Source organism: Aquarana catesbeiana, linkage group LG01 (genome assembly GCF_042186555.1).
Source record: "Aquarana catesbeiana isolate 2022-GZ linkage group LG01, ASM4218655v1, whole genome shotgun sequence".
Classification (NCBI taxonomy): domain Eukaryota; kingdom Metazoa; phylum Chordata; class Amphibia; order Anura; family Ranidae; genus Aquarana; species Aquarana catesbeiana.
Genome location: NC_133324.1, coordinates 987,564,875 through 987,578,864, shown reverse-complemented (window position 1 = coordinate 987,578,864; position 13,990 = coordinate 987,564,875). Strand labels below are relative to the sequence as shown.

The 13,990-nt window shown below is 48.2% G+C and overlaps 1 pseudogene; it reads left to right on the top strand.

The window, feature by feature from the left end:
- The first annotated feature begins 369 nt into the window (after positions 1–369).
- Positions 370–2,142, top strand: LOC141127249 (E3 ubiquitin/ISG15 ligase TRIM25-like; annotated as a pseudogene).
- Positions 2,143–13,990: the final 11,848 nt, after the last annotated feature.

The window sequence follows — 13,990 nt, the reverse complement described above, 5'->3', positions numbered from 1 at the left end:
CCCTCGGCACCTGCCTGGGTCACCTTGTGGGTAATCCGGCTCTATCCGTATGACTTGTGTTATTGTAGCCAAATACATCAACTTTGTGTTCCTTTGTCTGTGAAATGTTCTAATGATATGAAGGAGAATTCCTGACACAACGTTCCCTCATCTTATTACATGTCCTTTATTTTCCCCAGATAGGGAGATTATTGTCAGGAACCCTCCCATGTATTATCTGTGTTCTTCTGTATAAGGATTCATATGACTACGTGTCTCAGTCTCAGCCCCTCCCATGTATTATCTGTGTTCCTCTGTATAAGGATTCATATGACTATGTGTCTCAGTGTCAGATACTTTCACTGTCATTTCTCTCTTCTGCTCCCAGCGATGGCGTCTGCTGATCTGAGGATGGAGCTGGAATGTTCCGTCTGTCTGAACATTTATACAGATCCTGTAACCCTGAAATGTGGACATAACTTCTGCCGGGACTGTATTAGTCATGTGTCGGATACACAGGAGGGGTCTGGAGGTTATTCCTGTCCTGAATGTAAACAAAGCTTCCAGAAACGTCCCGTCCTTCAGAGGAATCTAAAACTACGTAACATAGTGGAGAATTTCCAGTCCACCCATCCAGATCAGGAGGAGTCCGGGGTCTTCTGTACTTACTGTATTCACACTCCTGTACCTGCTGTGATATCCTGTCTGATGTGTGAAGCTTCTCTGTGTGACAATCACCTGAGAGTCCACAGCAAGTCACCAGAACACGTCTTATGTGACCCCACCACTTCCCTGGAGAACAGGAAATGCTCCATCCATAAGGAACTACCGAGGTATTACTGCACTGAGGACTCCACCTGTATCTGTATGTCCTGTGGTTTCATTGGAGAACATCGGGGACTCCAGGTCGAGACTCTGGATGAGGCGTCTGAGATGAAAAAGAAGAAACTGAGGAATGTTCTGCAGAAACTGATGACAGAGAGAGAGAAGATGGAGAAGAGAGTCCAGAGTCTGCAGGAACACAGGAGGAAAGTACAAGGAGAAGCAAATGATGAAACAAAGAGAGTTGCTGCCCTGTTCAGAGACCTCAGGAGACGTCTGGAGGACCTGGAGAAGAGAGTCCTGAGGGACATCTCTGGGCAGGCAGATCGGATCTCCGTGATAATCTATGATCTTGTCCAGGATCTGGAAATAAAGGAGAAGCTGTCCAGGAAGATGGGGAACATTGAGGAGCTGTGTAACATGACGGATCCACTGACTGTCCTACAGGAATCAGACACAGGTGATTTGTGTGATACTAAGGATGGAGATGAGGACAGAGAGAGACATGATAAATTCCTCCATGATGGAGGGGATCTGGATGTGGGGGGGATATCACACATATTACACACAGGTTTATCTGATATCATGTCTGGGGTAAATATAGAGAAATGTCCAGGCACACATGTCTATCCACATTCTACTACAAAGGACAAAGGTCACATCAATGCTGAACCATCCAGGAGACCTCCCCAGCCCTCCTCCACCATACAATCATCCAGTAAACGCCTCAAACCCTCCCCCACCATACAACACTCACACCTCCAGGCTGGAGGACCAAAAATTGGGGCTGTACAGTAAACATTAGGGGTGTCGGGGGTTACAGACATATTACTGGATGTGAGGACAGCTGCTAATAATCTACATATATCAGATGACAGGAAAACTGCATCCTCCTCATATCAGAATCGCCCAGAAACACCAGAGAGGTTTCAGGATTGTCAGGTGATGAGCAGTCAGAGGTTCTCCTCAGGGAGACATTACTGGGAAGTGGATGTCGGGGGTTCATTGCACTGGAGAGTCGGGATGTGTTACCCCAGTATAGACAGGAGAGGAGATCAGTCAGTGATTGGAGATAATAAGAAGTCCTGGGGTTTGCAGAGAAGGTGGGGTAAACAGTACTCAGTGATACATGACAGTAAGGAGATCCGATTACCCGGTGGTGTGTCCAGTAGGAGAGTCGGGATAGATCTGGATTATGAGGCCGGGCGGATCTCCTTTTATGATCTGTGTGACCGGATCCGACATCTCCACACCTTCACCACCACCTTCACTGAGCCCCTCCATGCTGGGGTAAATGTAGGGGGATGGGGAGGTTGTATAAAGATATGTGGGGGGAATTAGAAGTGCGAGATCTGCCCAGAGACATCACAAGGTGTATTATCTGATTGGTGATTGGTGGAATACTCATCCAATAGGAGGGAGCAGAGGACAGGAAACATGAGTGATTTATTTATAAAGCTGCAGGTTCCGGGGCCGTCATCTTCAACCTAAACCTCACTTCACTACCTAGTGTGTCACTGACCAGGAACAAGCATGCAGGAGGTCAGATTGTTCAGCCTTCACTGGCTGCATGCTTGTTCTGGGTCAGTGACACACTACATAGTGTAGCCAGGATCAGGATGATGGCCCTGGTCTCTCCACCATCACTGTGTATCTATAGAAAAAGGTTTTTTTTTTTCAGTTTTGTATGAGGTGGGGAATGCAGAGTTCAGGGGTGCACTGCGTTCAGAAGGCAGAGTTCAGGGGTGCACTTCACAGAGATCAGAGGTTATTTCCTCATCACATTCCACAAGAACTTTGTAATCCTGATGGAACACATCCATCATTTTATTGGGACACAGAAGGTTTTCTAAGGTCAGGATTGTCTTACAATGTTACATGTTTCCTATTATTAAAGACAGAAACACATCACAGAGCAAATATACTTACTTTCAGGGGTTGCTCCAGACATTTTTTTTGGGTGGTGCTGTGCTGTTATTGCGAGTAGAAGTGGTAATGTGCCACACCTTGCGCGCCGCCTACCGTGCACATGTCGACATGGCCAAACAGTGGGTGTAGCCTGCAAGTGGGCGTGGACAACAAGTGGGTGTTCCTTCATGGTCTGTTTTGTAGTGTGACACTTTTCTCTTTGTGTAGGCCAAGTATGAATTGGGGTGAACTGAAGACAGTGGGAATAAAATAACACCTCAGCTTGTGTGAAGTTCTGCACTAACCCCCAGCACAGCAAAAATATATTAACAAAAAGTACCACAGAATAATTAACCCACAGTATTACACGCTTATTAAGCTCCAGCACAGTAATTAACCAGGGCATGGTTCAATACTTCACCCTCAGCACAACACAATAATGAACCCATAACATTGAACAACATTTAACCCCAAAAAATTGCACAAGCATTAACCCCTAACACAGCACAGAAACAAACCCCCAGCACAACACAGTAATAAACCTCTGGAATGAACTGTGTACAGAGTGCAGGGTTCGGGAGTGTGCTATGTTCAGATTGAAGAGCTCAGGAATGTGCTGCCCATAGAATGCGGAGTTCAGGGGTGCGCTGCGTACAGAATGCGGAGTTCAGGGGTGCGCTGCGTACAGAATGCGGAGTTCAGGGGTGCGCTGCGTACAGAATGCGGAGTTCAGGGGTGCGCTGCGTACAGAATGCGGAGTTCAGGGGTGCGCTGCGTACAGAATGCGGAGTTCAGGGGTGCGCTGCGTACAGAATGCGGAGTTCAGGGGTGCGCTGCGTACAGAGCGATATTTATTAGCACTGCCCACACTAAAGCTGGCTGCTAAGGTCATCCGGGGCAGCAGTGTCCAATTGGACCTGTTCTACTGATTACACCTATGGAGGCCTCTCTCTGCATGACATCTGCCTAACAGTGCCACCTGTGCAGGGAGGCTGAAGTACACCTGTCTATACATCACCTTCTGTATTCATTCAGCAGTGATGTCATTCAGTGAAGGGATGACATCTTTTACCACCCAAAGCAAACAGGCCAAAGTGGCCCCCCATTCATGAGCTGTGATCTACTTCAGATCACAGGTCCTGTCCTTTATGCCCCCCGCCTGCTGATCCACCAAAGTGGGTCCCCTTTTCTGACTCCCCCTCAGCCCAGTCCTATCCAGAAGTGCCCAGGACAAATCGATTTTTCTGTCAGATTTTGCCCCGTGCTCCCATGGCGAGTTTGTGTCGGTGAGGGGTGATGGGCAGTTGGGGGAGCAATTTTTAAAGATGCCCAGTGCTGCAAAACAAAACTTTTTATGCTATTCTTCAAAGAACAACCTGGTCACTTCTCTGATAGCGGGCACTATCCGACAGAACACTGAAACAATTCTGTAATAAATCCAGGAACACTGTAATCAAATTTACATTTTACAGATCAAATCTGTTATTTATAAAAAGAAATCCATTTTATTCCTGGAAATCCAACATCTTTTTTTCTGTTTTTCCAAAATAAAAATGGCGCTTGTGGTTGTCAGAAAAATTCTGTAAAAAATCCATCTTTACAATTCCCAGCATATTAATACTGAACATTTAGAAAAAAATACATTATAAAATGGTAAATACTTTTCTGTTGAATTAAGAATACCGTGCAGCTATTGGCCCATTTACTGCAGGAGGCGTGGTCACATTTCCTTGTTTGTGTGACAGACGGAGTGTGCCAGTAAGTCCAGCAGGGGGCAGCACACAGATTGCATGCTCCGTGTGGAGTGTGGAGAAGAGATAAGTGAAGGTCACTCTGTGAGGCGGAGGTAGAGTCGCTTTGCGTCGCCTCACATTGTGGTTTGTCTCGGCCTTTAGGCGGTGGCATTGTCCACTTTCACATGATAAAGTAAACAATGCTGCCGCCATTCCTCACCTTCTCATTTCCCATGCTGGAACCAAGGAGAGTTTTTTCCCATTTCCGTCTTTCAGGACAGCACCATAGAGAGACCTTGGCTCCTCCCCTTCTGAGGAAACACCGCCTTCAACTTAAAGCTTTAAACCTCACCGCTCTCCCCCGGCCCCTCAGTTCTGGTGTTTCCTCCGGTGGGGAGACATCGCAAGGAACCAGGGCCGCACAGCTAGGGAGGCTGAGGCTAATTGCAGGCTGACCAAAGGGGGCGCTCTCTCTCTGGCTCTCTCCTGCTCATTTTTTCTAAAGAAAGCTGCAGTCTAAGGGGCTAGGGTGGCTGAGTACCTTTTAGAAGACTGCACATCACGCTCCCCCAGCTTCTCTTAGTGAAGTTGTAAGCTGGGGGGGTCCGTTTTCTTTCTTGCCTAGCAGTGGCATAGGTGGAGGCACAGAAGACCGCCCTGCACTTGCAGCCAGCGTGGGAGCTCTGAGCGCTGGGTCGGAGGACGGGTGACGTCATTTCCGGCGGAGGTCGGTGTTTCCGTCTGACCCGTGACTTCCGGTTCCGGTCGCGGTGTTGAAAACGGACCGCGCGTTCGGCTGGTGCTGCCTCTGACTTACTGTGGGGACAGTACACAGGGGCTTGGATCACCACTGCACTCTAAGGAGATGTCGGAAGCAGAGGCTTCAAGAACCGCTCCAGGAGATTCCTGCACCAGCCACTCTAAGGTAAGAGGAACCCTGGGGTGGTGTTCCCTTACCGCTTCCTGTAAAGCTCCACAGGTGTAGAACTCCCCCTGGTGGTGAAGGGGGGGAAAGGGTTGTGTCTGGGTCCCTGGTGATGGTTGGTCCCGGGAAGTGCACCCCTGGTGGCCCTCCGTGGTAGTGCTGGTGAAAGTTTGCTGATTGCTCCCTACTTTTAACTTGTTTTCCAGGGCAAAGCTACAGAGAAAAGCAAGTCGCCCCACAGTGCCAAGAAGAAATGCCCCTCATGTAAAATCACAATGGGGGAATCTTGGTCTAAACCCCTTTGCAGGGATTGTATAGAGGGGCTAGTAAGGGAGCAATCTGGAGAACAGTCTTCAGATTTAGCAGCATCCGTGAAAGAACTTTCCAATACGGTGCAGACTTTTAAGACATTATTTGCCAGTCTTCAGTTGCCACAGCCGCAGGTTGTTTCTCCACCAGCACAGCAGAGTGTTCCTCAGGCCTTAATGGATGCTCCCTCGGGAAGTGGAGAGAATCCAGGAGGTGCCAGATTCGAGGTTGAGGAAGAGCCTGATAGCGGGTCCTCAGATCCCCAGGGGGAATCAGAGGGAGAGGAGGCGGAAGGGGAATCCACAAGATCCTCTCGCTACAAGCTTTCCCTGGAGGAGGTGGAGGAGCTCCTAGGAGCCATTCATACCACCCTAGGAATCCAGGAGGAAAGGAAAAAACTTTCACTCCATGACCAGATGTACAAGGGACTAGGGGAACATAAAAGGAAGGTGTTCCCGGTCCATGAGGTCTTAGTTGACGCCATCAAAAAGGAGTGGCAAGACCCCGAAAGGAAGCCTTTCCTTTCAAAGGCACTTAAGCGTAGGTTCCCCTTTGCAGAAGAGGAGGCGCTGGTATGGAACAAATCGCCTAAGCTAGACGCAGCCTTTTCGCAGGTCTCCAGGCACACTGACCTGGCCTTTGAGGACATGGGGGCACTCCCAGATCCCATGGATAAGAGGATAGATTCCCTCCTGAAAAAATCCTGGGACTCTTCCATAGGGAACCTCAAACCTGCCATGGCGTCCACGGTGGTGGCACGAAACATGGAGTATTGGCTAACGCAAATTAAGGCGCATATAGAGGCGGGCACGCCTAAGGAAACAATCCTTTCGTCTTTTCCCATGCTCCTTAAAGGAATAGCTTACCTGGCAGATGCGTCAGCTGAATCGGTGCGTATGTCTGCAAGATCAGCCGCATTGTCCAATTCGGCAAGAAGAGCCCTATGGCTTAAAACATGGCAGGGAGATACCGCATCCAAGGTTAAGCTCTGCGGCATTCCTCTCACGGGGGACTTGCTTTTCGGGCCAGGTCTGGAAGCTGTATTGGATAGAACGGCTGACAGAAAGAAGGCATTTCCTTTTAAAAGAAAACCGGCAGAGACTAAAAGAAAGTCTCGGCCGTGGAAGAAGTTGGACCCCCCAAAATCTGATCAACAGAAAAAGGGGTGGGGACAAAAAGGGAAGGGGCGTGGGGGGGCTATTTTTCGCCCTCCTGAACAGCCCAAAAAGACAAAGTGACAGAATAAGGGTGGGAGGAAGACTGGGGGCCTTCCTGCCACAGTGGGAGATGATCACCTCCAACAATTTTATTTTGGAAGTCATAAGAAGAGGGTACAGGTTGGAGTTTGCAGAACCTCCACCATGCAGACTCCTCGTAACCACGCTTCCGAAATGTGCAGAGAGGTCAGCGGCTCTCCTTTCCTCCCTCCAGGAGTTGGAGGAACAGGAGGTGGTAGTTCGAGTGCCAGAAGGAGAGACGGGCAGAGGCTTTTACTCCCACATTTTTGTGGTGCGCAAACCCTCGGGGAAGTTCAGGCTCATCCTGAACCTGAAGCCTCTGAACGTCTCTCTCACCTACAGGAGGTTCCGAATGGACTCTATCTATTCGGTAAAGACACTTCTTCCTCCAAACTGCTTTATGGCATCGATAGACTTGAGGGATGCCTACCTGCACATTCCCATTGCAGATCAGTGTCAAAGGTTCCTCAGGCTGGCAATAAATACCAGAGAAGGGACCTTTCACTGGCAGTTCAGGGCCCTTCCCTTCGGACTATCCTCTTCCCCCCGCATCTTCACCAAAGTCATGGTAGAAGTCTTGGCTTTCCTACGGATCAGGGGCATTTCAGTGATCGCTTATTTAGACGATCTACTACTTTTTGCCCCTTCCGCGGAACAACTGTCGCTGGACCTGCAGTTGACAAGGAACATCTTAGAGGGTCTAGGTTGGCTCTTAAATCTGGAGAAGTCCAATCTGACTCCTTCGCAAAAAGTAATCTTTTTAGGTTACCTGTTGGACTCAACAAAACAAAAGGTCTTCCTGCCTATGGAGAAGATCCAGAAGGTAGACAGGGCAATGTCGTTACTCCAGGGCAGCCAACAAATATCAGTAAGAAAGGCTATGTCAGCCTTAGGGTTACTGACGGCAGCACTTCCAGCAGTCCAGTGGGCAGGACTACACTTTCGCCCCTTGCAACTATTTATCCTGAGCATTTGGGACCACAGTCAGGAATCTTTGGATTCCCTGATAACTGTACCGGACCAGGTCAAGAGATCCCTATGGTGGTGGCGGAAAGAAGCCAATCTCTCTCAGGGTCTGGAATGGGTTCTGCCGGTGTCCAGATGCGTCACGACCGATGCGAGTGGCATGGGTTGGGGGGCGCATATGGGGGACCGGGTGGCTCAGGGAGGCTGGCGGAAGGAGGACGCAGGAAGATCCTCCAACTGGAGGGAGCTGAAGGCAGTAGCCTTGGCACTCAAAGCTTTTCAAAAGGAACTTCAGGGACAGCATGTGAGAGTCCGGTCGGACAACTCCTCAGCTGTAGCCTACATAAACAGGCAGGGGGGTACCAGGAGCAGACCTCTGTGGACCCTGGTAGAAAGCATTCTCAGATGGGCCGAATCAAACGTCCTATCCCTCTCGGCAGTGCATCTGAAAGGAGATCAAAATCTGGTGGCGGATTACCTCAGCAGGAAACGGCTGAGGGAAGGCGACTGGGTTCTGAATCAGGGGGTTTTCGAAGCAATATCCCAGAAGTGGGGGAGGCCATGCATAGACCTCTTTGCCTCGAGAGAAAACAGGAAGGTGCATCTCTTCTTCTCCCTAAACAGGTGGGATGGAGCTCTAGGGATAGACGCACTGGCTCAGAGTTGGGCTTTCGACAGGTGTTATGCCTTCCCCCCACCTGTACTAATCCCAGCCGTCCTAAGAAAATTCCAACTGGAAAACACAACTCTCATTCTTATTGCGCCACATTGGCCCAGGAGGCCTTGGTTCTCCATCCTGAGAAGTCTGGCAGCGGAACCCCCCTGGCTTTTGCCAGTTCAGGAGAATCTCCTTTCCCAGGGGCCAATCTGTTGTCCCCAGGTGGGGAGATGGAGCCTCGCGGCTTGGCTACTGAGGAAGATCTGTTGAAGAACAGAGGGTTCTCAGATAGCTTGGTAAAGACCCTCCTTAACTGCAGGAAAAAAGAAACCCAGGTCATCTACCAAAAAACATGGAGGCGTTTTAATAGCTGGTGTACAGAAACTTCTTTTGATACTCACAGCTCTATAGCGGTCTTAGAGTTCCTGCAGGCAGGGGCGGACAAGGGGTTAGCCCTTGGCACCCTGAAAGGGCAGGTTTCTGCTTTGAGTGTGTTTCTGGAGAAACAACTAGCCTCCGATCCTTGGGTCATTAGATTCTTTAAAGCATTGAGTAGGCAGAGACCTCTGAAGGTCCCCCCCTTCCCAATGTGGGATCTTTCCTTGGTCCTACAAGCACTTACAGGGGAACCCTTTGAGCCATTGGAGACGTGTACATTAAAATGGATTAGCCTCAAAACGGTGTTTTTGGTGGCAATCACTACAGCAAGAAGAGTAAGTGAACTCGAGGCCCTCTCCATTAGGGCCCCCTTTTTTCAGATATTCCCGGACAGGGTAATTTTTAAGGCCGATCCGGCCTTCTTACCGAAAGTAGCCTCGGTTTTTCATAGAGGCCAGGAAATTGTTTTGCCCACCTTTTGTTTGAATCCTGTGAGGGAACAGGAACATAGGTTTCATAAACTAGATGTAAGAAGGTGTGTCCTGCAATACTTGGAGGATACAAAACCATTTAGAAAATCTGATTCCCTTTTTGTGTTATTTTCAGGAACCAGGAAGGGAGGCAAAGCCTCGAGGCGCACTTTAGCTAGGTGGCTAAGGTTAGCTATCAGTCAGGCTTATATATTTAGCGGGTTAGAAGCCCCTAAGGGTATCAGGGCACACTCCACAAGGGCAGTGGCGACCTCTCAGGCCGAGTGGGCTGGTGCGTCTCCGGAGCAGATCTGTAGAGCGGCAACGTGGTCTAGATTCGACACGTTCGTGAAACACTACAGATTGGACCTTCTGTCAGCAAAAGACCAGGCTTTTGGGCGTAAGGTTCTGCAGGCAGTAGTCCCACCCTAAGGTAAGGTGCTCGCTTATCCTCTCTATGGTGCTGTCCTGAAAGACGGAAATGGGAAAATCGGAGTTACTTACCGGTAACGTCCTTTTCCAGGAGTCTTTCAGGACAGCACAGTTACCCACCCTACTGTAGGGATATTCGTGATGGAGTTCATCGCAGAAGAACGTCAGGTAAGATCAAAGTTATTATGACGTGTTCTTGTGTCTCCCCAGCTAACCGGAGGTCCTCTTGAAGAACTGAGGGGCCGGGGGAGAGCGGTGAGGTTTAAAGCTTTAAGTTGAAGGCGGTGTTTCCTCAGAAGGGGAGGAGCCAAGGTCTCTCTATGGTGCTGTCCTGAAAGACTCCTGGAAAAGGACGTTACCGGTAAGTAACTCCGATTTTTTATACATCGCCATATTATTTATGAGAGAGAATGTGCCGAAATACAAGAGAAACATTTCCTTCATGTATGGAGAGTCTTCAGCCCTTTGGGTCAGGTATGAATATTAAGGGCAACCCCGAACCAAAATAAAAAAAATTGCGTGGGGGTCCACGCAAAAAAAAGTAGGGGTCCCCCCAAAATCCATATCGGACCCTTCAGGTCTGGTATGGATTTTAAGGGGAACAGTGTGCCAAAATTTAAAAAAATGGCGTAGGGTTCCCCCCGAAATCCATACCAGACCCTTATCTAAGCTTTCAACCTGGCAGGCCACAGGAAAAGGGGGGACGAGAGCAGCCCCCCTCCTGAACTGTACCAGGTCACATGCCCTCAACATGGGGAGGGTGCTTTGGGGTCTGACCCCAAAGCACCTTGTCCCCATTTTTATGGGGACAAGGGCCTCATCCCAACAACCCTTGCCCGGTGGTTGTGGGGGTATGTGAGTGGGGGGGGCTTATCGGAATTTGGAAGCCCCCTCTAACATTTTTTTGTGAAATGGTAGGGGTACCCCGTTACCATTTCCCACAGGGGGGCCAGGATCTGGTGGTCCCCTTGTTAAAGAGGGGTTCTAGATTCCGATAAACCCCCCCACCCACATACCCCCACAACCACCGGGCAAAGGTTGTGGGGATGAGGCCCTTGTCCCCATCAACATGGGGACAAGTGCATTGGGGTCAGACCCCAAAGCACCCTCCCCATGTTGAGAGCATGTGGCCTGATACGATTCTGCCAGCTTGCGTGCTCAGATAAGGGCCTGGTATGGAATTTGAGGGGACCCCCACGCAATTTTTTTTTTTAATTTTGGTTCGGGCTTCCCTTTAATTATTCATACCAGACCCAAAGAGCCTGGTAATGGACTGGGGGGGAACCCATGCCATTTTTTTCAATGAGTTTTATCTATATTGCCGAGACCCGACAATTCATTACAGCCACGATCAGTTTTAAATGACAATTTTTCCTTTAGAAATGTCATTTTGCTGTGGTATTGTTCTAAACACGGGAAAACTCTGCCACTTTACAAGCATACTGTGACAGACCTAGCCAGGACAGAGGCTTTTGGCGAGGGCTGAATGCAAGCCTCTTGCTGACCGATTATGGGCCCTGGCATTTGGGGGAACGGTGCTCTTTGTGAGCTGTATGAGAAATCCAGTCTGATCTGTACTAGTTGGACTCAGTCGTGTATATATGTATATATTGTATATTGTCTCATTCTCTCGTGGACTCTTTGCTGTGATCATTTGGGAAGTGCATCTCTATGAAGGGAGGGAAGATTCTTCCAGCAGCCCCCCTGCTGATAAGACTGATTACTGAGGAGATGTTTGAACACACCTGACCTGTGTGTCCATTGTCTTTGGACAGTTTAACCGGCCCTCTTTTCCAAGGGTGGGGGGGGGGAGTCTGAGTTATTTTATCTGTTGTGTCCATGTGTGATAATAAAACAGTCCATGTTAGCAGTGAAACAAGTCTCGCCTTGTTTTGTGCTCAGAGCGGTTGGAATATCTGATATCTGTATCCAGACTGGGAGGAAGTGCTATACTGACGGAAGCATTCAAGTGGAGTGTGGGACGTTCCGTGACACATACTATAGACACCCCCCCAGGCACGATATTTAAAGGAATATTTCACTTTAAGAATAAAAAAAATCACTGCTCCCGAAAAAATATTGCATATAAGACTTTAAAATAAACACTTTCGATTATTCATGTTCGTGTCCCATAGACTTTATCGTTGTTTGCGTGTTCTGCCAAATTTTTTGCCTGTTCGCAAGTTCTGGTGCGAATCGAACCGGGGGTGTTCGGCCCATCCCTACTTAGTGCCCACAAAATGCCCCAAATCATCTCAGTGCTGCCAGTAGTAGTAGTGTAGTGGTACATTTACAGACAGTCTGTAAGTGATTAAAATGTATGGACTATCCAGTAATTTACAAACAGTTGGCAACCCCGCTACAGTGCAGCACATCACCCCTCCCCCCTCTAGTGTTTTGCTGCAGAAAAGACAGGAAATCATTTTTGCAAACTAACAAATCCGCCTGTTTTATATGTTTTCCCCTTTTTGGAGGATTGTAAAAACCACTTCTCCACACCAGCAAAACAACAAACTGAAAGAGCTCCTCCCCATTACCCATAAACCCCATCAGACTAATTCTCCTGGTCACTCCTCATTATTATTATTATCTCCTCCCTCCAGTCACTGTGACACTATACAACTATAAAGACATGAGAAATACTCATAGAATGGATTTATAAAACACATGCTCAGTATGATGACTCAGCACATTTTTGCTACAAAAGTCTGAACTAAGGATATAAAAGGGGCCGGAATGCAGGAAAATCAAAGGAAATAGAATTTAGGAGAAGATTAGCAAGAAAACTAAAGCTTACAGTTATGGAAAGGCCAGGAGCTGAAGAGCTATCCTCCAGAGAGGGAGGAGAAAGAACACCAGTGTCCTACAGGGGGAATCTACTTCCTGGTCTGATGTCACTTCCTGGTCTGATGGCACTTCCTGTTCTATAACATATTAACACTGTAAAATGAACAGCTGTGATTGGCTCAGGATATTACAATTGTATTTTTAGTATTTACAGAATATTTTGTGTCAATTTCACACAATTTTATTGTTTTTCAATGTACAACATTTTGCTGTGATGATGTCACAGAATGTTACAGGTGATGTCACAGACACGAGCAGGTCAATATAAACCTTTTAGTAAGTTCTCATTGGTCTGCAGAAAAGTGATCCTTCACCATACTGAACACATTGAAAACTCTTCAGAAGTGTCTCTGTAGGAAAACAAACACATTCTAGTGAATACTCAGATCCATTCACTATTAGACATTTCACCTTTCCCTCTTACAATGAACTCCGCTCAATCCAGACCTGGCTATAAAGGAGGGCAGGGGGGTCAGTTGTCAGTGGGCCATCTGCTGAGACAGAACTTGATTCTTGAAGCTTTAACCACTTGCCCTCCGGAAGATTTACCCACCTTCATGACCAGGCGCTTCTTTGCTATTCAGCACTGTGCTACTTTAACTGATAATTGCACGGTCATACAACGCTGTACACAAACCACATTTATATCATTTTTTTTTCCCACAAATAGAACTTTCTTTTGGTGGTATTTGATCACCTGTGGGCTTTTTGTATTTTTTATGCTATAAATGAGAGTTCAAACGCCTTTCAGTTTCTTCTTCTCAGCCTGTATAGATGTATTCTCTCCCATAATACATTGGAATGGATGCCATGATCTGGGCTGTTCCCAGTCTTTGGAGGATATTACCAATGTGCTAACCAGGCCAGAGATGACACGGCATCTCCCCCCGATAACCTGACACATGGCAATAAATGGACTACTGCCCTCAGCCAGTCCATTACTGACAACGCTGTGTTCCCCGGCCACAGCATTCTACACTGCTCTGTCCAGCTTCTCCTTGTTTTCTGTTGCACTGACCTTCTCTTAAAAGGACCATTCTGTGATCACAGAATGCTGCTCTACTCTCCGCTTGACTGCTACTTCCTCTGCTTGATCTTCTTTACATCCAGACCTTGTGTTCCCCGGTCACAGCATCCTAATGTCACCTTAGAGATGAAGATCCTTATTTTTAGCTCCTTCCCAGCGGTTCCTCCATTCCTCCTCTGTGCTCGCCGCATCCCCACATGGGGACACCCGGAGGAGCACCTCAATCCTCCTTTCTGTCTTTCTACTCCACAGAACTCCTCCCTGGAAGCATGTGACCCCAGCTTATATGAGAGGCCTG